The sequence below is a fragment of the Cynocephalus volans genome, chromosome 6, assembly GCF_027409185.1.
Source record: "Cynocephalus volans isolate mCynVol1 chromosome 6, mCynVol1.pri, whole genome shotgun sequence".
Lineage (NCBI taxonomy): Eukaryota > Metazoa > Chordata > Mammalia > Dermoptera > Cynocephalidae > Cynocephalus > Cynocephalus volans.
In genome coordinates, this window is record NC_084465.1 from 91346380 (window position 1) to 91372267 (window position 25888).

The following is a 25888-nucleotide window of genomic DNA, read 5'->3' on the forward strand; positions in this document are numbered from 1 at the left end:
TTATCTTTTGTCTTCTTGATAAAACCCAAAAATAGAATTGAAATAATACAAATCTTTCCATGAACTTTTTGAAAACCCCTCATATCTCTTGGCCATTTGTCTGTCTTCTTTTGAGAAATGTCTACTGAGGTCCCTTGCCTATTTTTTAATTGACTTTTTTTGTTTTCTTGCTATTTTTATTTTTAATTGACACATAATCATTGTACATATTTATGGGATACACTGTGATATTTCAATACATGTTTACAATGTGTAATAATCAAATTAGCTGCCAAGAACATATATTGAGGAAAGGACAATTTCTTCAATAAATGGTGCTGGGAAAACTAGATAACTACATGCAGAAGAATGAAACTAGACCTCTTTCTCTCACCACTTACAAAAGTCAACTCAGAGTGGATTGAAGGCTTAAATGTAAGACATGGAACTATGAAACTATGAAAGAAAACATAGGGGAAATGATTCATGACATTGGTCCGAATGAGATTTTTTGGATATGACCTCAAAAGCACTGACAACAAAGCAAAAATAGACTAATGGGATTACATCAAACTAAAAGTTTCTACACAGCAAGGAAAGCAATCAACAGAGTGAAGAGACAATCTACAGATTGAGAGAAAATATTCGCAAACTATGCATCTGACAAGGAGTTAATATCCAGAATATATAAGGAACTCAAATAACTCAATAGCAAAAACCAAATAATTTGGAGGAGCCATGAGCAACCACTCATGTGGCAGATGACAGAAGCACACCTGGGGACCTCAGCAGGAGCTGTGGGCAGCCTTCACCACTGCCACAGACACCACTTCCACATAGGTAGTCCACCAGAGCCACTGCCACCTCAAGGGCAGCTCATTACCAGTGTCAGCCACAACCACTATGCAGGTGGCCCACCAACCACTTGACTGCACTGACACAAGGAGAGTCACCAGTGGAGCCCAGGGAAAGAGATGAGCGATGCAGCCCCAAGACCCAGTGGCTCAACCCACAGGGAGAATTACACTGCCACACGTGGTAGCACACCAGGGGGTAGGAGGTACATGTGCAGCCCACACAATAGATTTGATTTGGGGAGAGACACACAGAACCCCCCAAGAGTGTAGAACCCAGGATATCCAAATAGAATATGGAAGAAAATTCCCAATCACCACCAACCCATATCCCAACCCAACTCCTGGAAGATCCTCTGCCTGTAGGAAAGAGAAACCCCTCCCAATGTCACCCATCCAGGGTCATAGGATACTAGCAATAGTGCCAATAAGCCTGTCCTAGGACACCCACCCCAGCCAAACAGTGACAGGGCACCCAGGCACTTCTCCCAAGAACTCAAGAGCTTGCTTACATCCTCAATGAACCAACACAGAGTCACCAATCTCAGTGCCCCAGTGCCCAGGCCACAGAGGCACTCCCACACAACTCCAACACTGAATATGGCTGAAGTACCCAAATGGAGACTAAAGAACTGCACTTACCCAGAACCAATCCTAAAGTACCCTACTCCATGATGGATAAAAAAACACATGTACAGGAGGAAGTCTCTCCCCTCAAAGCCCACTCCAGAGTAATCGAAGAAGCAGCTGCTCCACCAGATGACCAGACATCAATGTAGAGGTACTAGAAATAAGAAAAAACAAGAAAATACGATAGCACCAAAGGAATACAGAAATTCTTAAGTACCAGACTCCATAAAGCAAGATACTCTTGAAATGTCTGAAAGGGAATTCTGAGCAGCAATCTTAAGGAAACTCAATGAGATATGAGACGACTCAGTTAAACAGCACAATGAAATGAGGGAAAGTATCCAGGATACAAAGGAGGAAATTTACAAAGAGATTAATGCCTTAAAAAATAATGTAGCAGAACTCCTGGAACTGAAGGATTCATTCAACAAAATAAAAAACACAACTGTGAACTTAAGCAGCAGGTTAGAGCAAGCAGAAGAAAGAATTTCTGATCTTAAAGACAGTCTTCAAAAAAACCCAGATGGAAAAAAAGAAAGAAAAATGAATTTTAAAAAATGAAAAAAATCTAAGACAGCTAGCCAACAACCTTAAGCACATAAACATCCAAGTCATGGTGTTCTAGAAAGTGAGGAGAAAAGAAAAGGCATTGAAAACCTATTTAATGAAATATTAATAGAAAACTTGCCAGGTAGAGGAAGAGACACAGACCTTCAGATCCAGGAGGCTCAAAGATCGCCAAACAGATTCAATCTAAAAATGTCCTCTCTGAGGCTGCCCCCAGGGCGCCACTGGGATCCTGAGGTATGGAGTCAGGGAAAGTTAAACCCAGCCTCAACCAGGCATGCTGCTACTGCCACCCTGGGGCCCTGCCAAGATTTGAGGCACAGAGCTGGTGGAAGCCAAACCCAGACACAGCCAGGTAAAGAGCACACCAAAATTACCATTTCCATGGAGGTAGCCCACCACAGCCACCACAACTGCCATGGCTGCCACAAAAGCAGCTAGTTGCTATAGCAATAGTCACAGCCACAGTGCAGATGACACACCAGACACTCAACTGCATTGACACAAGGAGAGTCACCAGTGGAGATCAAAAAAAAAAAAAAAAAAAAAAAAAAACCCAAAAAACAACAACAACAAAAAGAAGAGGTCTTCTCTCTCCACAAAACACACTCCAGAGTAATAGAAGAAGCATGCTATACAACAGTAGTGGGAGACCTGAACACACCTCTCTCAGTACTGGACAGATCATCTAGGCAACAAATCAACAGAGAAACAGTTAATCATCAGAAGGAGAGAAGAAATCTACGCTTATTAGAGGGGAGAGGGTAGGAGGATGATGAGAGATTGGATAAGGGGAATAAAGAATAAGTATGATTTGTAATAATGAGTGTGCTAATAAAAAATAATAAGAAAAAATAAAGTAAATAAAAAGGTCCTCTCTAAGACACATTACAGTCAAACTTGCAAAGCTCAAAGATGAAGAGAGAATCTTGAAAAGAGCAAGAGAAAAGTGTCAAGTCACTATAAGGGAGTCCTCATCAGACTAAGAAGCAAACTTCTGAATATAAACTCCACAGACCAGAAGAAAATGGGATGATATATTCAAAATACTAAAAGAAAAAAACTGCCAACCAAGAGTACTATACCCAGCAAACCTATCCTTCAGAAATGAAGGAGAAATGGTGTATTTCCCAGACAAACAAAAACTGAGAAAGCTCACCACTACATGATGAGCCCTACAAGAAATCCTCAAGGGTATCCTCCATCTGGAATCTGAAAAATGATAATCACTGCCATGAATATGCAAGAAAGAACAAAACCCACTGATAGTACAAAAATGCAAATGAGAGAGAGAAACTATATCTTACTACCTCAAAAAAACCATCAAACACCAAAAACAAACAATAAAAGGGGAAGAAAGGAACAAAAGATATTTAAAACATCCAAACAAAAATTGAGAGAATGCCAGGAGTAAGACAATACCTTTTGATAACAACCCTAAATATAAATGGATTAAATTCCGTGCTCAAAAGACACAGAATGACTGATTGGATTAAAAAGCTAGACCCAGCTATATGTTGTCTACAAGAGACTCACCTCACCTGTAAAGACACACACAGACTAATAGTGAAAGGATGGAAAAAGGTATACCATGGAAATGGAAACCAAAAAAGAGCAGGAGTAGCTATTCTTATATCAGGTAAAATAGACTTTAAAGAAAAATGATAAAAAGAGTCAAAGAAGCCATTATATAATACTAAAGGGCTCTATCCAGCAAGAAGACATACAAGCATAAAAATAAAGACACATCATATCAAAACCTGTGGGATATTGCAAAAGCAGTGCTAAGAGAGAAGTTTATTGCAATAAACATTTACATCAAAAGAATAGAAATATTTCAAATATTTCACCTCAAAGAACTAGAAAAACAAGAACAATCTAATCCCAAAATTAGTAGATGGAAAGAATTATCAGAGCAGAACTAAATGACCCCCCCCCCAAACAGTACAAAAGATTAATGAAACAAAAAAATGGTTTTCTGAGAAGGTAAACAAAATAGACAAACCATTATTTAGGCTAACTAAGAAAAGAAGAGAGAAGACCCAAATAACAAAAATCAGAAATTAAAAAGAAGACATTACAACCAATACTACAAAAATACAAAGAATCATTAGAGACTATTATAAGCAACTATATGCCAATAAATTTGAAAACCTTGAAGAAATGGGTAGATTTCTGGACACATATAAACTACCAAGACTGAACCAAGAAGAAACAGAAAACATGAACAGACCAATAACAAACTACAAAGTTGAAGCAGTAATCAGCAGTCTCCCAACAAAGAAAAAAGCTGAAAGCTTTTCCCTTAAGAACAGGAACAAGACAAGGATGCCCACTCTCACCACTCCAGTTAACATCGTATTGGATGTACCAGCCACAGCAGTCAGGTAAGAGAAAGAAATAAAGGGCATCCAGATTGGAAAAGATGTAGTCAAACTGTCTTTGTTTGCAGATGATATGATCCTATACAGAGAAAAACCTAAAGACTCTACCCAAAAAAACCCAAAAAACAAAAAAAAACTCTTAGAATTAATAAGTGATTTCAGTAAAGTTGTAGGATACAAAATCAACATCCAAAAATCAGTAGCATTTTTATACTCTAATTGTAAACTAGCAGAAAAAGAATCAAGAAAGCAAGCTCATTTAAATAGTCACCAAAAAATAAAATACCTAAGAATCAATTTAACCAAGAAGGTGAAAGATCTGCACAACAAGAACTATAAATCACTGCTGAAAGAAATTAAAGAGAACACAAAATGATGGAAAGACATTCCATGCTCTTGAATTGGAAGAATTAACATTGTGAAAATGTCCATACCACCCAGAGTGATCTACAGATTCAATGCAATCTCCACCAAAGTACCAACAACATTCTTCACAGAAATAGGAAAACAATCCTAACATTCATATGAATCAACAGAAGACCCCATATAGCCAAAGCAATCCTGAGACAAAAAAAAAAAAAAAAAAAAAGTTCACTACCTGACTTCAAATTATACTACAAAGCTATGATAATGAAAATAACATAGTACTGGCATAAAAATAGACACTTGAACCAATAGAACAGAGTAGAGATTCCAGAAATCAACACACATATTTACAGCTGACTGATCTTTGACAAAGACACCAAGAATATACATTGGTGAAAAGGCTACCTCTTCAATAAATGGTGCTGGGAAAACTAGGCATCCATTTATAGAAGAATGAAACTAGACCTATACCTCTCGCCATATACCAAAATCAACTCAAAATGGGTTAAACACTTAAATGTAAGACCTGAAACTAAAATTCCTAAAAGAAAACATAGGGGAAACACTTCAGGAAGTAGGATTGGGCAAAGACTTTATGAGTAAGACCCCCCCAAACACAAGCAACAATAAAAAATAAACAAATGGGATTATATCAAACTAAAAACCTTCTGCACGGGAAAAGAGACAATTGATAGAGCAAAAAGACAACTTACAGATTGAGAGAAAATATTTGCAAACTATGCATCCAACAAGGGATTAATATCCAGAATATACAAAGAAATCAAACAACTTAGTAAGAAAAACAAGTAATCCAATTTAAAAATGGACAAAGGAGATAAATAGGTATTTCTCAAAGGAAGATATACAAATGGACAACAGATGCATGAAAAAATGTTCAACATCACTAAACATTAGGGAAATGCAAATTAAAATCTCATTGAGATATCATCTCACCCCAGTTAGACTGACCATTATCAAAAAGACAGAGAATAACAAATGCTGGTGAGGATGTGGAGAAAAGGGAACCCTCCTACACTGTTGGTGGGACTGTAAATTAGTGCAGCCATTATGGAAAACAGTATGGAGGTTCCTCAAACAACTACAGATTGAACTGCCAGTATGGTCCAGTAATCCCCCCGTTGGTTGTATACCCAAAGGACTGGAAATCATTATGTTGAAGGGATACCTGCACTCCCATGTTTATCAAAGCTCTATTTATAATAGCCAAGAGTTGGAACCAACCTTTATGTCCATTGACGGGTGACTGGATAAGGAGAATGTACTATAATACAACGGAATACTACTCTGCCATAAAAGAAAAAAAGAAATTCTTCCATTGTCAGCAACAGGGATGAGCTTAGAGAAAATTACGCTAAATGAAATAAGCCAGGCACAGGAAGAGAAATACCACTAGTCCTCATCCATAAGTGGGAGCTAAATAAATAAATAAATAAATAAGATAAAAGAAAGAAAGATGCAATAACCACAATAATTCATTGAACTTTCAAAAAGAGGGAACAGAACTGAAGCCACCAGAGGTGGGGGGTGGAGTTAGTGAGAAATTGGTAAAGGGCCACAAAAAATAATTACATTCTGTAATGCTGAATATACCAATTATCCTGATTTGAGCATCACATATAGCACACAGGTATGGATATTCAACACTGTAACCCACAGATATGTGTAGTCATGTTTCAATAAATAATTTAAAAGCAAATAATTTGATTTAAAAATGGGCAAAAGATCTAAGTAGACATCTCCCAAAAGAAGACATACAAGTGGTTAACAGATACACAAAAAAATGTTTTCTTGCTATTGAGCTGTTTGGGTTCCTCATATATTTTTGATATGAACCCCTTATCAGATGTATGGCTTGGGAATATTTTCTCCCAATCTGTAGGTTGTCTACATGCACTATTAATTGTTTACTTTGCTGTGCAGAAGCTTTTTAATTTGATGTAATCCCATTTGTCTATTTTTGCTTTTGTTGCCTGTGTTTTGGTGTCAAATGCAAAATAATAATTGCCCAGACCAATGTTGCATAGTTTTCCCCCGGTTTTCTTCTAGCAGTTTTATAGTTTCTGGTCCTACATTTAAATCTTTAATCCATTTTGAGTTGCTTTTTGTATATAATATGAGATTAGGTCCAATTTCATCCTTCTGCATGTGGATATCCAGTTTTTCCAACACCTTCCATTTTTAGCATAATTTTAAAAATAAGCATGACTGCGTATGGTATTTCATGGAAGTATGAGATTTTTAATTGTAAAGAATCTTAGAGATTAGTTTAATTTAATTATCTTATTGTCTTGATTGAGTAAACCAAGATCATCAGTGTATAAGTGATTATACAAGGTCAGACAATTAATGGAAGATTCAACACTCTGGCTCATACAGGCTAGTATAAAGGTGAGTTAATGGCATTGAATAGTTTACAAAGATTTAATGAGAATACAAGGCTGAAAGTTTGTTAAAACTAAGTTTGTAGTTTTTATTACTAATTAAAAATCTACTTATAGAGAAACACATTAGAAAGACAGTATATACACAAGAATGTAAAAATTGATGAAAATAGGATTAAAAGATAATATGAATATTTCCATGAACTTTTGGAATTATCCTCATATAGTAGTGGAGTGAGAGGCATCGGCCTCTACCTCTTAGCACTTTTAGAGGGAAACTCTCTCAATGCTTTACTAACATCTATCCCACTTCACAGAAAACATGAAATGTCACAGCATTAAAAACTAAGACTAACAGTCAATTTATTACCATAACTGAGGAAGAGTTTCCCTTTTACTCACAAAGGCCATGGATCTGGACTGAAAACACAAGACCAGTAAAGCACAGAGGGTTTGCTAGTAATACAAAATAAACCTGCCAGGCCAAAACAAAGCAGAAAAAGGTAGAAACAGGTTTTGTTCCTCCCTTATGGTTTCTTTTGGCCTATCTCTTGGCTCAGAGGCTGAGAGAGTAAGCAATACACTAGAAAAATAAAATTCCAATAACAAAAATAAAATTGACAGTAAAATGGTTAAAAGCAAAAATGATGCTTTAGGACAACATCGGTGAGGTGGGGAAATCTCTTGGAGAATCAAGAAAAGGATAAAATGATTAAGCCAATAAGAGGTAGTAGTTATTGAGGGAGAAAACAAGATTCAACCCACAAAGCACAGGAATTCTGAGGAAAAACATAAGGCAGCTGCAACAGAGCTGATACCGAAAATGCAACTGAAAAGAAGTTAGTTAATATTTGTAAACTTACCAATTTTCATAGCTAGAACTATTTAGGTTTTAGATGTTTTAAAAATAAGATAAAACAATAAAAAAGAAAACATGAAATAAATTGAAACAGAAAATATTAAAAAGTAGGCCAAATACATCACCTCTAACAATAAATATAAATGCCTTAGTAAAACCCCTTTTTAAAAAGACAATTATTTTCAAACTGAGTTTAGAAAATTTAAATCCAGTTGTATATTATAAGGGATATGCCTAAACCAAAGAGACACAGAAAAGTTAAAAATAAATTACAGCCAATTAAGAGAATGTGATAATAGCACAAGGATAAGCAAGTAGACCAGGAAACAGAACAGAGAATCCAGAAACACATTCAGGTCGTTGCTTGACTTATGGCAAAGGTGACACTACAGGGCAGCAGGGAAAGTGTATACTTTCCAATAATGGTGCTGGTTAATCAGATGGCCGTATGAGGCATGAGGGAATGTTCATCCCTTTAATTTGTTTATCTGAAATTATTTTTAATAATGAAAAATTATTTTTAATTATTTTTAATTCCAGACAAATAATTGATATACTTATGAAAGATGAAGCAATAGAGCTACCCTGAAAAAAACTTAGGAAAATATCTTCATGATCTTGGGGTAAGCAATGATTTCTTAAACAGGTTGCAAAAAAGTCAAAGAACTAACCATAAAGGAGAAAAATAATTGCATATTATTAAGATTATGAACTTCTGTTCATTGTAAGACATGATTATGAGAATAAAAAGGCAACACACAGAGTGGGAGAAGCTATTGGCAATATGCATATTCACAAAAGACTTGTATGGAGAACATGCAAAGAACATCTACAAATTAAAAAGAAAAAGGCAGACAGCCCAATAGAAAAATGGGCAAAAGCCTCGAACAGGCACTTCACGTAGGAGAACATTCAATGGGAAAATAAGCAATTAGAAGGTGTTTAATATCTTTATACATCAGGGAAATTCAAATTGAAACCACAATGAAAATTTACTACATGTCCACTAGAATGAATAAAAGTAAAAAGAATGATTATACCAAGTGTGGGGGGCACCTGAGGCTCTAATCCTCTGCTGCTGGGAGTGAAATTGTTACACCTACTCTAGAAAACTACTTGGCACTGTCTACTAAATCTGAACATCAGCATATGCAGTTACCCAACAATTCCAATCCCATTTTATATCAAATTGAAATGTATGTATATGTGCATGAAAAACGTTCACAGCAGCACTATGCAATTGCCAAAAGCTAGAAACAAGCCAGATGTACATTACCAGTAAAATGAATAAATTGTAGTATTTCAATAAAATGAATTTCTTTTCAGGAATGAGAATGAAAGTGCTATGTCTCCATGAAAGCACATGAATAAATATTACAAGAATAACGATGAATGAAAGAAGCCAAACACAAAATAGTGCAAGCTGTATGACTTTATTTATACAAGGTACAAAAACAGACAGAACTAATCCTTGGTGTTAGAAGTCAGGTTCATGTTTATTTTTGGTGTGGCTTGTGACTGGGAGGGGGCTTGAGGGGACCTTCTGGGATGCTGGTGATGTTCCTTTTCTTGATCTGGAAACTGATTACCTTGGAGTGCTCGCTGAGGGAAATTGATCAAGCTCTACATTTTCATTTTTGTATGTATGTTACACTTCACTCTAAATGTTTTTAAATGTAAAGCAAATTACAGGCAGTGTTTTCAAGCAAATGCAAACTAAAAATAAGAGTAATAATAATATCAGAAATAATAATACAGTATCAGAAAAGGCAATTTTATGGCATGAAGTACTGCATAAATCAAAGAATGTTATTTTATATTGACACAGGTCCAGCCACCATAAAGGTTATCGGTTGCAAACCTCTGTGCCTCAAATTATATTAAATAAAATATTTTAAAAAGAAATATTTATGAAAAACACATTGTTAGGGTATATATTGAGCATATGCCATGTAGATGCTCAATTATAAGCATACACATGACAATTGATGGTAGCAAATGCAGAGCCTACAACAGCTCGAACGTCCTCTCACTAGGGCTGATGACATTCCTGCTACCTCCTTTGGCAGAAAACTTGTAACCTAATGTGGCTCTGTTCCTCATAAGATTAACCAACTGCTTAATGGCAGGCCCAGTACATGGGTCCTTCCTAGAGGAGAGGTTACAGCTTGTGCTCACTGTCTCTGGTGCATTTGCAATGGGAGGTGACACGGCAGGAACGCTGCTGCACCCCATGGGCCAAAGTGGGATGAGAAGGTTTCAGGCCACTTTGCAGTGTTGACTCCTCCCCAAGGCTGACCCTGGTCCATGGGTGCCCACTCTGTCAAGTTTACTGCTTTTAGACCTTGCTCATCCACTCATGACCAAAATTAACCAGTGGGCATGCTTGTCCTAATGAAAGTCTCTGGTCTTTGAGCTGGCCCATCCATTACCTAGTGTATGAAGTGTGATGGGCTCAGCACCCCTTTCCTGTCCTATGTGTGGAAAAACTGGGCAGAATCAAAGAATGTCAGTGCCTACATTTTTATGGGCATTTGGCCTAATTTTCTTGCGCTGTCTGGAAAAGAAAATCTGGAGGGTTCCACCTACACAAACTCACATCTTTGTTTATTTTTCTTTCAAGTCTCCTTCTGAAGCCAAGACGTTGGTGAGATGAATAGTCCATTTATTGCCCTGGGTTAGGACACTGCAGTGTGTCATTGCGCAATGTGTTTGGGGCAGTGTGAACTTGGATGCTAAAAGAAGAACGCTTGAAGGGGTGGGGGGAGTGGGGAAATGACACAAACGGCCAGTGGAAATGAATGGCCTTGTTTGAAAACTGATTTAAAAGATGATGGGGTCATAGAAGACCCCACCCTGAATATCAGTGGCAATGGCTATAAGAAAATAAACAATTCTAGAATAAAATAAATGGAAGATGGCATCCAGGATGCATTAAATAAAGCTGACACAATTTAATTAGAGTTCACTTGTAATCTCTACAGCCAGAGGGGAATTTGGAAATACAGTGGAGAGTCAAATGTAATGCTAAATGATGTTGCCAGGTGAAATGGAACCTTGTTATAAAAAATGTATAATGATAACCACCTGCCCAGCTGCCCTGCTAAGAGAAGGAAAAAATAAATGCAAATGGCCTAAGTGGGGAGGGGCAAAATTGTATTATTAATCACTAACACGGAAATACGAAAAAGTCTAGTAGATCCATTCCATTGAGCTCGGTCTGATAAAAAGAGTTGGAGGAAGTTTCAGGGCCCTCTGAGAAGAGGGTAGGGTTGGGGTTGGGGTCAGGGCAGACAGAAGAGGAGGATCACTAAAAATGGACAATGAAAACTTCTAGGGGATTAAGGAGTGGGTGACCGTAGCTGTCTTCCCTCAAGCCCAGGGTAAAGGAGTTTACCAGCCCTTGTCCCATCTCCTTCCTGCCACGGGTGATCAACTCTCATTTTTAACCAGAAGCGAATCAAGCAGGAGACAATCTGTTCTTGTCTTACTAGCCCAGCAGCTGTTGTTTCTCCTTAACAAGTGATTCGTTTGTGCTTTATGGACCTGTGACCCCTGGAACTGACCGCGTTTCTTCTTTGCTTCAGTTGCTAGTAAACTCCAAACCAAATGTAGGGTTCAGCCTTCACCCTTACCAAAAGCTTAGCACAACTTCGTCTTCGTTAGTGCACTTCACGGACTCATCTCTTCTCTCCATTTTTCTTCTCTCTCTCACCGATTTTTATTTTACCTTATTTTGTACTCTCTATAGATTTCAAAAACTACCTTAAATATTTTGACGCAAAGGTCTGGTATAAATAAATGGCATCAGGGTGACTTTTAATAATTGAGGTCTATAAAATATTTCTTGCCTTGTTGTGTGAGTTTTGTAAAGAAGGACATTTTTAAACAAGATCAACCAAGACAGAAATAGCTAACCTGGAACCTGGGAGAAGGATTCCACATTTCTCGCTCTAACTGCTGTTCCACGCTCCTCAGCAGGTAATGAAAATATTTTACATCTATGGTCCAATAAGATCCACATTTCCTCAGTGCAGGATCAAGGAGAATATCGGGGAATTAATACAAATCCTACCAAAACGTTTAGTGTGCTCTGTTTTAGATGGGTTCTAAGATTGCTGATGTTCAAAACCACATATTTTAAAGTTCTAAGTCATAATATAAATCACAACATTTCCCTAACATGTTTGTCGCATTTTCAGGCACGTTATGATCCAGTGGGGCATATGTTTGACTCTCTTTTTTCACCTGTTTATTTTATTTAAGATCGTTTTATTATGAAAGAAATATAAGCTTGTGTTAATAAATGACAGAAGGATAAACACGAAGTGCAAAAGTCTTTATTCTCGTGCCCTCTCCATCTTGACCCGCAGAGGTTACAATTACTAGCAATTTGATGTCTCTCCTTCTAGACGTTCTCTGTGTGTATACACATAAAACACATGCATACATGATTATCTGCATTCCATACTGAATCCTAAGGCATCAGTGGATCTGAATTCACTTACTGTCCCTTTCATCTACAGCAGAAATTTAATGAAAACAAAGATGATCACACTTCGCTGGTCACATACTTCAGGTGGTTTCAGTGGCTTCGGTTTCTCTGGACAGGACTGTGATCACCAACACGCACCCTCCCCCCTGCGTTCATTACTGGGTTAAATGTGTTAAATTGTAAATTCCCCTAATGGCCACCAGAGGGCACCAACCACCCAGCGCATTCAAAGCCCTGGCTAACACACCTGCTTAGCTCTTATCGTGAAACGGGTCTGCTTACACGTGGCTTCTATTTTTAAAAATTAAATTATATGTTTTTAACAGCCCAATTAATAAATGCAAAAATGCAGGTAAAGGGCTTTACACGGTGCCTTGCTGAATAAACACTTAATTGTTATTGCTATTCATAACCCATTTAAAAAAGAAAGAACTAAAAACAAACAAACAAACAAACAAAAAAGAAAAAAAAAAGAAAGAAAGAAAGAAAAAGAACCATCCCTTGCTGAGATATACTGCCTCACAAATATATTCTTCCTCAGGCTCTTCCATTTTATAACAGCCCAATTCCATTTACAGTCACGCCATTCCCAAAAGTGCTTCTGCTGTGAATTGCTTGGTTAATTCCAATATGGATGAGTAGTTCTAGCTAAGTACACTTAAAATTGTTTTTTGATCCGTATTTTTTGTTAAATATATATTACATTATATGCCTGACCCCACACGCATCCAATGAAATGCATTTTGTGAAATATACACATTACACATACTTTTTCATCAGAGGAGTGGGGGAGATATCCTAGGGGGAAATTACGTTTTCTTAGTTATCGCCATCAAAAGTGCAGACTTTTGGCCAACATTAAGTTTATTGTCACACAAACATTATTCAAGCATGCCCATGACAAGGACGAATGGATGCTTTCTCTAACAAGTGGCTCACAAATGCAGCTGAGGGAGATTCCATCAGATTTTCTTAAATTTCCACGTTTTTCATGTAGTTTACAAGGAAAATATAGACAGATGTATTTTTATTTAAACAGAAAATAGACTTTTAATATTTATTTACCAATGTGCAATTAAAAATTAGAAGGCAAGTGAGTAAGTCCTGAGGCCACACGGTGGCGATATTTCATTGCATTAAGAAACACATTCACACTCCCGGAGACAATCGCCCCTGAAAACAGGAAGAGCCTGCAAATATGAATGAATTGCCTTCCCTGTTACTCCAATTTGAATGAGAGAATCCAGTAGAGTTTAACATTTAAAATTATTTCTTTTAACCTATCTTAACAATAAAGCAGCACCAAAATGCAAATGTAAAAAATTATAAGGAAATCATTTCTGAAAAGTGGGTTGTTTGAGAAATTATACATAAAGGTTTCATAAGGTTAACTTATGCTACTGCTTTAAATAGCAATATTGCCGCCTGGATGTACAAGGCACTTTCATTTCATTACTTTATTTAGCTCTCCACATGATCTGGTGAAGCAGGCAAGGGAGCTTTTATCCCCATTTTACAGCTAAGGAAACTGAAAGCTTTCCTGGCATCCAAAGATTGCAAAACTTTCTGCAGCACTGAGGAACTTTTTGGGTCCTAATACCTTACTGATTGATGTTTGTGACAAGTGTAAATCCAGTAGACACTTTACAAAGCCACATTGGGACTGTGGCTTTTGAATTTTCCCCACACCGACACAGGCAGACATAGTTGTATCTTAAACTTTCCATTTATTCCTCATTAACTAGAGCAGACTAGACTCCAAAGTGCTGATGATGAAGATTTATCTTCCCTCACCATCCCAGAATCCCCAAGGAACCTGTCTTCCATCCCAGAAATGTCAAATGATTTATTACCTGCACCTTTCAGCTGTGGAGCTGAGATCTCTGTTATCCTGTATCTAGTTCCTCCTGATAGGGAAACTGCAGAAAACAAAACACCATCCACTCATTTCTTATTCATGGAGAAAGCAATGTATAATATGATTATGTACATGATGGATTGGATCCGACAGACAGTATAAAAGGCAAGCAGGAGAACATTAACTAGGGAATGGATTTTTCAATGATATTCAATGTCTCTTCTAGTCATCAGTGAAGGGGAGGTGGGGACTGAGACAAACGCAAAGAGACATAAATAACTTTCAGTATCAAACTTGAGAATAATTTCCTCTATCAGGCGAAGGCTTGTTGCATGTTTGCTCTATGCCAAGTGCTTTGCTGTGTCTTTATACACAATGCCTTGGATTGAATGTCCCCCAAAACTTAATCCCCACTGTGACTACTGAGGGTGGGAAATCCTATTGTGGTAATTGAAAGATGGGGCCTGGAAGAGGTGATTAGATTGGGAGGCCCATGTCCTAGTAAATGAAATAATAAGTTGATTGTTTACTGGTCGTGGGCGTGGTTCTGACGGCTATAAAAAGAGAGCATATGAGGAGCTATCTCTCTCTCTCTCTGTTCTGCCATTCTCCCATGTGAGACCCCTGTGTCACTGTCAACACCAACAAGGCCCTCACCAGCTGTGTTCCCTGGACTTTGGACTTCCAGCCTCAGATAATTGTAAGGAATAAATTTCCTTTTCTTACAAATTACCCAGTTCTGTATATTTTGTTACATGTGACAGAAACGGACTAATACACACACGGCCTCTTTTAATTACCCTCGTTTTATAGACATGAGAAAAGAGGTTCCAAGAAGTGAAATACCCCAAGTTCACAGAACTGGTAAATACTGGGCAGGACTTGAACCTGGATCCACACAGCACAACCAAACCGCGACTCTCGCCCGTGAGCCACACTGCCTCCCAGCGTGCTCCCAGGACACATTCTGACGATGGTCAGGACTTCCTGTAAAGCCACAGGCTGCTTTCAGCTGGTGACCACTCTGCACAGGTGGCACCAAGACTGGATGCCAAATCCTATGAAGTAAATGAAGTATAAGCCTTCTTTGTTTTCACTTTTACCCTACTGCGTATTTGGTTTTTGTTTTGGGGTTTTGGGGGAGCTTTTTTGGTTTTCGTTTTGTTTCTTTTCTTTTTCTTTCTTTCTTTCTTTTTTTTTTTTTAGTGGCTTAAACAATACCAATTTACTGTCATGGTGCTCTGTAGGTCTGATATTGACATGAGTCTCACTGGGCTAAAATCAAGGTTTCGGCAGAGCTGCCTTCTTTTCTGGAGGCTCTTGGGGAGAGCCCATTTCTTGCTTCTTCAGGCTGTCGGTAGACTGCACTTCCCTGTGGATGTAAAACTGAGTTCCCTGTTTTCTTGCTGGCTATAAATTGGGGGCTATTCTCAGCTTCTGGAGGCTGCTCATATTCCTTGGTTTAAAGCTTCCTTCCTCTATCTTCGAAGTCAGCAACAGTGTGTTGAGTCTTTCTCGTGCTTCAAATCTCTCCTTCTTTTTCATTTCATCCATCTGACTCAACCAAGAAATGTTCTTTGCTTTCAAGGATGCATATGATTAAATCAGGCTCACCCAGATAATCTGGGATAATCTCACCATCTGAATGTCTAGACCCTTAATCTCACAACAAAGTCTCAGGCCCTTCGTCGGGCTAGGACTCTGAGAGTTCTAGGAGAAGTCCTCGAGTGTTCCAGCAGAACAGAGGAGGCCAGGCTGTGATCAAAAAGCATTTCTGACTCGCCATTATTGGTAAATTGCCTAAAATATCTTCAGAGGAGAAAGGACCTAAACTTCCAGTCTCCAGTAATTTTTTTAAATAAGAATTTCCATTCTGAATTAATATTCACTTTCATCCTAATTTTGTATTTATAATTATATATATATATATATATATATATATATATATATATATATATATTTTTTTTTTTTTAATGAGAGCTCCCCAAATTGTAAACTTCAGGCTTCACAAAATTGCAGTCTGCCCCGCCTGTGTCTTTTCCAGTTGTTAAATATTTTGCCTCTCATCCCCTAAAAGGCTGAAACAATTTCTCATAAATCTTTAGGCCATCTTCCCTGGGTGGTTACAGTGCCTGAAACATAGTTTTCCTGGAAAAGGAGAGGGAAGGAAGAAAGCGTAGGATTCTATGTGGAGTTAGTAACCTGTTTCATCTATAAAGGGGAGAGTCATTATTGTTAAGAGCACCTCTTTTAAAAAAGCAACCTTCTAAATAGACTGGATCTCTTCTCTTATCATAGCTCTAGCACATGTAGGACAGCTTCAATAGGCCATCCAATAATAAGACAAAAGGTTCACACTGCCATGGACACTGTATGGCTGAAGATCTAGATTTCGTTCCAGCAGTTTCCTGGCATTTTGTTAACAGGAATCATCCAATTATATTAACCAGCGATGATCAGCCATACATTATTTTGCTGTTCTTCTGCTCCTCTTGTGAGAAGGTTTTGACATTTCCCACAGTCTCCTGTCTCCTTTGTCACATGGTAGCTCCCCCAAGTCGTTTTGGCTGTTTATGTCTCCAGGGCTCTAAGTGGGTTTGGATCCTAAAGGGGTACACCAGAGTCAGTGCCCTCTGGGGGTGGGGAATTCAGCATCACACCAACTTCCTTGACCCATACTACCTGGGTTCACCATTTATGCAGATCACACTGACAAATCCATTGATGAGAGCCTGATTTTATACCTCTTTACATACTGTCTTGGCTGTTAGGAAGTATTTTCCCCCAGATTCAGACTCATGTCCAGCCACACTCTCGGGGTCAGAGTAAGGAAAGTGATCATGTAAAAAAACCTAAGTGAGCATCAGAAACATAAATAAATAGTTGCCCAAGAGACGCTATCCTTTCCATTTCTTTTTATAAAACATCTGTGTATGGTTTATGGTTTTAAAACAAAGGCTGCTGTTTAAGCCATTCACACGAAGAGTTAAGAGAAGGAGAAATTGTTTAAAATGCAGGAGCAGGGTAATAGGAGTAGTGGCATTTCTTCACCTGCTGTGTTCCTATAGAGATAGGAAGTGCTGTTTATCCTAGTAAGCCTGTAAATCTCAGGGAAACCTTACTGCTGCCCACCCGCAAGCCTTCTGCAAACTTACTGCTCACCGTGTCCAACCTTCTGGGTTCTCTGTCACTTGCCGTCCTGCACTGATATGGCCTAAAATCAGGACCTCTTTATAAGCTCAGAACTACTTTAGTAGTTCTAGTAAGAATTAAACTTTTTGGTTGTTTGTTTTAATTAATTGCTAAAGGAAATTCTGGTTCCCGTAGCCTTAAATAAAATTTTCTAACAGAAAATACCCTTTACAAAGAAGTAAATATCTACCATGAATTCACCAACCAAGCTTGGGTGGTTTGGAGTTTGAGCGCTACCTTTTGACACAGTTATATATATAACTGAAGCCCACATGTAGATGGAAAGCTTATTTTAAAAATTTCCTCCTTGAAGACAAGGTTTTAACTCCATAGAGCAGCTTTCTTTGTCTCCATTCTCTTGGTTTCCATCTCGGGGGAGCGGGGAGGCTATCCTCAAAGGCTTTATGGGATAACTAATTACACAATGTCACCTATCGACAGAAGAAAGCCATTAGAACGTTTCTAGTGGTCTGAAATTTAAGTAGGCTTACCAAAGCTCTTAAGATGACAAACGCATGCATTTGTAGGACGATTTCTGTCCCACTGGGGTTGACTAAATGGCCAGGGGTGGGTGAGGAGCATCACGGGGCACTCACAAAGTAGCTCGCTCCACCTTGGAGGAAAAGACATGCTGGGGAAGTTTTTGAGGTCCAGCTTAGAAACAAGAACAATAACAAATTGTCTATATTTTTCCAGCTGAATCGTGTCTATTTTTCATGTAGCGTCTCTCTTCGGGGTATTCATTAAATGCTTCTCATGGGATATTTCTAGCCACAGGATGCTCTTTCTGTTTAAAATGGAAGCAGCTTTGAATTCCCTCGGCCAAGGAGGAGGAGCCAGAGGTCACCGGTGCTGGGGTGGGGAGGTGGGGGTCGCAGGAAGAGGGGCGGGCTCGGGAAGGAAAAGGGCGCAGCTCGGAGGAGAGCCCGCGGGGACAGTGCAGCCGAGGCAGAAGCCACACGGCTCCTGGGCACCACGCCTGCCTCCCCTGCCAGTCCCTTCCTCGGTTTCATGCCTGAGAAGCGGTCACAGGAGCGACTTCCTTCTGCGCGCTGTGAAACGAAGTGACCACGAGGGGGCAATACGGTGCCAGATAAGACCCTGATCACGCTTTGAAAGGGCTGAAATAAGAAACATACTGATAAATAAAATAATATCGAGGTATTGTAAAGAAGCGTGGTGAGTGTGCTTCCCAATCTCTCTTCTCCATATCCACATATACCCCCCACCGCCAATCTCGAAAATTAACTAAATGATAAATTACTGCGGAAGCTAAACCATCAATTTTTTCTCTTAGTTTCTGAGAGCTGGAAGGAATTTTAGAGAATATAGAACTCCTCAACATCAGAATAGGCTCACAAGCCCAAAGTGTAAGATCAAAGTAGTGGTTCTCAACCAGGGGCATTTGCCCCCCAGGGACCATTTGGCAATGTCTGCAGATATTTTTGGTTGTCATAATTGGGGGGATAGGGCTGGAAGTAAATCCTGGCATCTAGTGGCCAGGGATGCTGCTCAAGACAATGCACAGGACAGCTCCCAGCAAGAAAGAATCATCCATCCCAAAATGTCAATTGTGCCAAGATTGAGGAACTCTGGTCCAAGCGACTGCACAGCTTGTAGGTGCATTTCCACCAAGCGAGGGTGTCATTCAGAGCATCACCACTTTAAACCAGGTACATTTTTCTCCTAGTTGATATGCATCCCCTATGCACAGTGCGTCTTTTCCCTAAGTAGATCTGCTCAGTGTGATTGAAATATGCTGAGGCAGATAAGCCCTTCTTTCAGATTCCTGCAGCACAGAGGGGCTGGATTGCTGCAAGACATCGGTCCCCCAGCCCCACCCTTGCAGGTGCACCAACTCTGCCTCTAGGCACTGTGGCCTGGGATCTGGCTTCCACCACTTACCAGATGTATGACCTAAGCAAGTCACTCAGCCTCATCTGTAAAAGGGGGGTGATAAAGGCACCTACATCCTAGGGGTGTTGTAAGGAGTAAATGAGCTTATGTTCATATATAAAGCCTGGTACGTCCATAAGGGTGTTAGGCATTTTCCCCTTCTCTTTCTCTCATAGTATATGATTCACTCTTTGTTTCTCCTCTGAAAGGATTTAGCCCAAGAGCATTTGCAACATCTGGCCTTGGCTTACCACTTTTATTTATTTATTTTTTTAGATACTTCTTTCGTAAGTGTTGTTATTACATGCTTTATCTTAATGCTAGCAATTTCAATTATTTTGCTCAGAGGCAGAGCAGGGTAGTCATCACAAACTCTAGACCAGGACTGCCTGAGACTGAATCCCACTCTGCCCCTCCCTAGATAGCTGATCTTGAGCAAGTTACTTAACCTCCCTGTGCCTTGGTTTTTCCATCTCTGAAATGGGTGTGATAACAGTACTCATCACTGTAAAGATTAAATTAATTAAAACTGCTGAAGCACCTAGAGCAGTGCCTGGCACATAGTAAGTACTAAATAAAATACAAGGGTACTTCAAGAATTTATGGAAAGATGCATACTACCTTTTAATTCTATTTTCCACATACTTTTTGAAGTCCCCTAATAAGGGTAGGAACCTTATCACTACTGTTTTCATTTGTCATACAAGGGTATTCCCCAGACACCTAAAAACACAACCCAAATGCACCTGAATAACAAATGATGGAATGGCTGAGGCTAAACTTACAGTGTGAGAGGTCCAAGGTCATCGTCCTCGGGCAGTGGGCTTGACAGGAGAGCTTCCTGGGCACCAGGAACTCCACATTTGGCCCAATCCTCTAATTTTACTAAGAAGGCAGCTTGAGCAGAGTCCAGGGAGCACAATACAGAAGCAGGACCAGGACCTCCTGGTCTAGACCACAGCTTGTGCCTTTTCGCCTGCATTTGCTAACTTCAATCAATAACCACAGTATTGATCTCACACTGTTATGAACCTTCTCTAAGTCTTGCAACCCAGCTCCCCCACATCCTGAAACGGTGTTACCTTGTCTTATCATTTGGTCCTATAGGAATGTTTGATGTTTCAAGGGGCTCTCAATTCAGAGTGCCTAGAAAACATTAGCTGCTTTTTTTTTTCTTCTTCTAATAGGTTTCTTTTTATTATTATTATTGAAACGTATTTGATTGTACATATCTGTGGGGTATCACGTTGAATTTCAACACCTGCGTGCAATATGTGATGCTCAAATCAGGATAATTAGTATACTCAACATTATACAATGTAATCATTTTTTGTGGACCTTTACCAGTTTCTCACTATTTTACCAGTAGGTTTCATCTTGAATAGAATACCATTAATACCACTGAAAGAGAAATTAGAAGGAAATAAAATCAAACAGCGAACACAATCAGGACATTACAGAATTTTTTCTGCTAATCTACTGTTCTTCAAGGGTCACTCGAATACTCATCTCATTAACACCTTATAGCTACCCAAATGAGTTTCTTAATGCTGTGTCGTAACTATGGGTTTATTTCTCTGTCTCCCATCCTATGAAACCATAAGGGCAGGACTGTCATTGGCAACTCTGTGTCCTCAGCTGCCCAGGCGTAGTGCCAGGCTCACAGTCAATCTCCACAAATGTTTGCTGCTGCTTTGCTTGGTGGTGCCAGAGTTGGCCCAAGCCCATTAGGGCAGCGTTTCCCAGAGTGCAGCATGTGGACCACTGCTGAGAAGATTTTCGGTAGGACATGGACAATGTAGCAAGCAGCATTGAATCATATAACAAGAAATTAGTCCTTACCCAGTGATCCTTCAGTCTTTCTGATTTCTTCAAGGAGAAAGTCCCTATTTGGTGCTAATATGTCTTCAATTCCTTTTTCTCTCTCCCTGTCTCTCTTTTCTCAACATCTTTTGGACAAACTAAATAAACCTGAAGCTCAGAATGTTTAGGAGGCAAAAATATCTACCTAGAATTGAATATGCTGTGCTCATTACCTCTGTTTAACCATCTCTCCCTCTACTTCCTGGCCCCTCTGCAGTCAGGAGGGACCATGGTCTTCACCAAAAAAATGTGAGTCGAAACGACCTATGTCACCTCGGGGCTGAGGCACTCGTGAGCCAGTGTGCAGCCCTCTGGCCACTCTTCCTCTGCATCAGTGACCCTGAAAACCATATTTTGGGAAGGTGGCATTACATGACAGTGAGATCCTGGATCTAAGCATCACCATCTGTCTTCAAAAAAAGCTGCCCTCCAAAATCATCTGATTCACATTGGATTTTATAGGGATGAAAAGTAAACCTTTCCCGTGTTAAGCCACTGCAATACCAGGCTTTATTTGTTACTGCAACAAAAGCCTATCTTATCCTGACTAATACAACAGTATTAAAGACTTTTTTAAATTATAAAATGAGTGAATTTAAAGAATATATTAACTAAATAATGGTTCAGGATATAAAAAATTATGAAAGTGATATTCAAATGCCACTTAGTGTTGTATAGTCTTAGAGTTGATTCTCCAAAAGAGTTGAAAGTCACCACCCACCTCCCCTCACCAGGTTCCCTGAGAGACCAGGAACAGGCTGGAGTGAAGTACAGCTTGGGGTTAAAAACAGAACAAAGTGGAAAATAGTTTCAAGGATCAAATTTGAGCTCTGCCTCCTTGGCAACCAGCTGAATTAACTGACTCTAAAAAGTGGAAGCAGTCTAATTAGGATTATTAGAAGGCTGAAGAAAAAGACTTAAAATTATCTACCTTTCCATGGGTGGCATGACGTACTCTCACTATCTTTTCTTTTATGAAATTCAGATTTCCTATAGCCCTGTCCCATCTATGGATTGCATGGGTGGTTCAGTATCATGTTCTTCAAGGCCGGTTTTTCTTTTTTCGGATCCTCATGCTCTCGCTTAGACTGAAGTCCACGTTGCTTGCTCATTCCCGTTCTATCGGACAGGGGACAGATGCGCACATCCTCTGCATCTTGGGGATGATTCTCTGTTGATCAAAAGTCGTACTGCTTCAAAGAGGGAAACGAATCCCATGGAGCCGATTGCTTCCAAATAATTCCTCTTCCCCAAAGAAGGATCTGGGTACGATGGAGCTTGAGATTCAGATATCTCTGAGTCCCAGTGACAAAGTAGAAAGACCACAAAACTCATTCCAACACTAGTTTAGCTGTTTGGCTTTGAGCAAGTTGCTTGACGTCTCCGCGCCTGTGTGTACCATCCCCCAAATGGAAGGATTAACGGTTATCTCAACCAGGGGACAGACACTGCTGTGGAGGCGGCGGTAGATGTGCGCTCCTGAGCGGTGACCGCAGAGCGGACACTGCCGAGCGCTCTGCACGTGCAGCTCACTCAGTCCTCAGGGCGGACGTCTGCGGAAGCTCCTCTGCTGTTATCCCCTTTCCCAGATGGGCAAACTGAGACTTGGTTGGAAAGAGCCAATCACTCCTGGAAGTCACTCCGTCTCTAAGTTCGCGGGGCCAGAACTCAAAGTCGCCTGTGTGCGGCCATGGAGCCCTCGGTCACCCCGTCTGCCTGCCTCCCGGAGGGGACAGGGACGGAGCTGCAGGAGTGCAAGGCGGGGCTTGGTACCGCGTCCTGGACGGGGCTCTCCGGACCGTCGCACAGCCCCGTGTTTTTCAACTAGGTTTGACCGCGTGGGGTTAAGCCGGATCTCCCGGGAGTAGAGAGGTGGCAGCGAGTGCTGCCAGCACGCTCCACGCTGCTTAGCAACGGTGGAAAACAAGCAGCGCTCTAGAAGGAAGGGGAAATGAGCCTGGGGGTGGGAGGGAGGAAGGAGCGAAGGAGGGGGAGGCACTGGGCACTGTCCGGTCTGGGAGGGTTTGGGCAGTGGCGGGCCCTGGCACTGGCCCTTGGAGGCAGCTGCGAGGGTTCTGTGGGGCGGACAGGCCACGGCCAAGTGCTTTCTTTTTAGGCAAGGAAGGCTCTGCCACGCCCTTTGACATCCAGTCCTGATGTCCTTTAATGCTTCCTCCCCAGCCTTATAGATGGTGTAGGAAACATCAGGGTCTGGAAAGTTTAAACTCTGATGTTATTCACTTAGCTGATTTGAATGTCTTCTCCTTATTGTGACCTGGTCACTGTGCTTATGCAATGCCCGGACCAATAAGGAAGACAGAGAATGAAAATACCTTGTCACCTAAGTTCAACCCTAACCTTGGCACTTAGGCTGCCTGCAGATGGCGAGCACAGGCACCAGCCCTCAAAGGGCCTGCAGAGAGGTCTCATCTCTCCAAAGACCCTGAGAGGACACAGTTTCAGATTAGTAAGAAAGTCCCAGTGAAGCCCCATCCATCCAGGGAAAAAGCATGGGGACATGTCAAGCTTCCAGCTAAAATGTGTGTGTGTGTTGGGGGGGGGGGGGTCTATTCTGTTACGTAATTAGGGATGTAGAGAGAAGCTGTTCCCCAAACACCTTTATGAAATTTTTATTACATTTCCAAGGAATTACTGTTAGTTTTGAGAGGGATGATAATGGTAGTGTGGTTATATATATATATATTTTAAAGGCATTATGAAATAGGGTAAAATAAAATAATGACTGGGCTATTCTTTAAAATAACTCAACAAAGAACAAAAAAGAAATATTGTAAATCATTGATAATCATTAATCTGAGTGATGAATCTATGAGGCTTGTACTATTCCTGCTACTTTTATGTGTGCTTGAAATTTTTCATGAAAAAAAATATATCATGGAACAGACAATAAAAAATTCGCCCAGGATATATTCATTTTTTTAGTAACTTCATAAACATCTCAAAATCTCACTAAAATCTTCATGGCTAAAATTTATCTGTACTATAACAACCACTGTGTGAAAAGTAGTTAATCAGATGACATTGTGATTAAGGCATGGAATTCAGAGAGTGACAAATTAAGGAAAAGTTGGTTTTTGGAATGACAGGCTGGGTCCGAGGAAGCTGGAGTCAGTAGAAGTGCAGGAACTACACTGTGACTTTCAGGGAGGTTGGGAAGATTGTCTTCTCAAAGGAGTTCTTTAATGGAAATAACCAGAAAAGTACCATGAATGGAAGACTGGTCTGGTTCTTGCCACTAACTGGTCATGTGTCTTTGGCATTGCCACTTGTGTATTCATTCATCAAACATCTAAAGCACCGGGGTGAGGGAAAGACATAAACAGCACCATGTGGGCCTGGGGTTGCTCAGTGTCCCTGGGGCAGATGATGACTAAACAAGCCAGTACCCTTTAGCAAGGTCCATGCAATGAGTGTGAACCATGAGAAGGTGCTCTGCAGCTGTGGAGGCTCCAGTGGAATCCAGGAGGGTGAAGAAGAGCTTGGCATGCACAGAAAGGGGAGGCAGGTGTTGCAGGAAGAAGGGACTACATGCGCTGATCTGTGGGGGAATGAGGCATATCTTCATGGGCTGAGTGCGACTGGAGCGTACAGAGTATGTAGAGATGTGGCAGGGATGAGGCTGGGGAAGTGATCCATTTGACAATTCAATCAACAGATGATTATTGAGCCCCTACCATGTGCCAGACAATGTGCTAGGGGCTGGGATACAGCAGCAAGCAAGACAGAGAAAAATTCCTGCCTTTGCAGAAATTATGTTGGCACGGGGCAGGGTGAGGGTGAAGGTGGAGAAAAGGTCAAAGAAGACACAAAGGAGGCTCAGAGCGTATCACACATGTGCTGAGGCAAACACTCCTGCAGGGAGGGGACCAGAAGGCTGCATTTCAGTTTGAAGATCTGAAACGTGAAGGAGGTAAGGGACCTTGCTGGTAGCTAAGGGGAGAACATCCTGGAAAGAGATCGTAGAACCTTGAGTACTATCTTAGTCCGTTTGTGCAACTGTAACAAAATACCTGAAACTAGGTAACTTATAAATAGAAATTTATTTCTCACAGTTATGGAAGCTGGGAATCCAAGATCCAGGTACTAGCAGGTTCAGTGTCCAGTGAGGGCCTGATCTCTGCTTCCAAGATGCCTCCTCCAACACAGCGTCCTCACATGGCAGAAGGGCAAAGGGTGCAGGGCACTCCCTTCAGCCTCTTTTATGAGGTTGTCCTCCCATTTCTGGGGGCTCCACCTTGTGACTTAATCACCTCCTACAGGCCCACCTCTTCATACTATCATACTGCAATTAGGTTTCAACATATGAATTTGAGAGAACAAATTCAGGCCCTAGCAAGTACCAAGGGAAAAAGCTTTGTCCTGTTAGCTGTGAATACAATGAGTTTTAATCCAAGGATCCAAACAATCAAATTTCAGTTCTTAAAAGGGCAACTTTCATAGCTCTATGTAGCAGGTAGGTAGAAGGAGGCAGGGAGACCAATTGGGAAAAATTGCAAAATTCCAGAAAGGCCAAGTTAAGGGC